General features: G+C 57.1%; 1 protein-coding gene across 1 annotated transcript in view; it reads left to right on the top strand.

The window, feature by feature from the left end:
* The window catches only part of NKAIN1 (Na+/K+ transporting ATPase interacting 1), a gene marked incomplete at both ends in the record, with an annotated part of 3,855 nt that overhangs the window by 2,094 nt on the left and 1,229 nt on the right, over positions 1-532 (top strand). The gene's annotated exons all lie outside the window — the stretch shown is intronic.

Raw genomic sequence — 532 nt, 5'->3', positions numbered from 1 at the left:
TCCCTTCCACCCCTTATTCTATGATTCTATGATTCTATGATTCTATGATTCTATGATTCTATGATTCTATGATTCTATGATTCTATGATTCTATGAACTCAGGGCATCTTCTCCAGGCCAGAGCATCTCCCCTGGGGACAGCTGGGACAATCTCTCCACTGTAAGGAGCCACTTTCACCCCCAAACGCTGCCCCGGGGGCAGGTCCAGCAGGTGAGGGCGGGGAGCTGTGGGGCCCCCTGCAGCCCCTCTCAGCCTGGCCCTTGGGGACAAGGACACGGGGACTCTCAGGTCCCCTGGGCCAGCCCCCAGCAGTGCCCTCCTCCCACCCTGAGGGGGAGAAACCAGCGATTGGAGCCAAGATTTGGGTACAGTCCAATACAATTTTGCTATCGAGCCCCACCAGCACCCCCCGGGGAGGGGCTGAGCACCCTGAACCCCACGGAGCAGCTGGATAAGGCCATAACCTTCCAATCCCATTCAATCCTCATCTGCTTTAGTCCTTCCTGGCACAGCTGAACCCCCTGGGGTGGG

This window comes from Merops nubicus, unplaced genomic scaffold, assembly GCF_000691845.1.
Source record: "Merops nubicus isolate BGI_N331 unplaced genomic scaffold, ASM69184v1 scaffold27262, whole genome shotgun sequence".
NCBI lineage: Eukaryota > Metazoa > Chordata > Aves > Coraciiformes > Meropidae > Merops > Merops nubicus.
The sequence above is the reverse complement of the archived record's forward strand: the minus strand, read 5'-3'. Positions and strand labels throughout refer to the sequence as shown.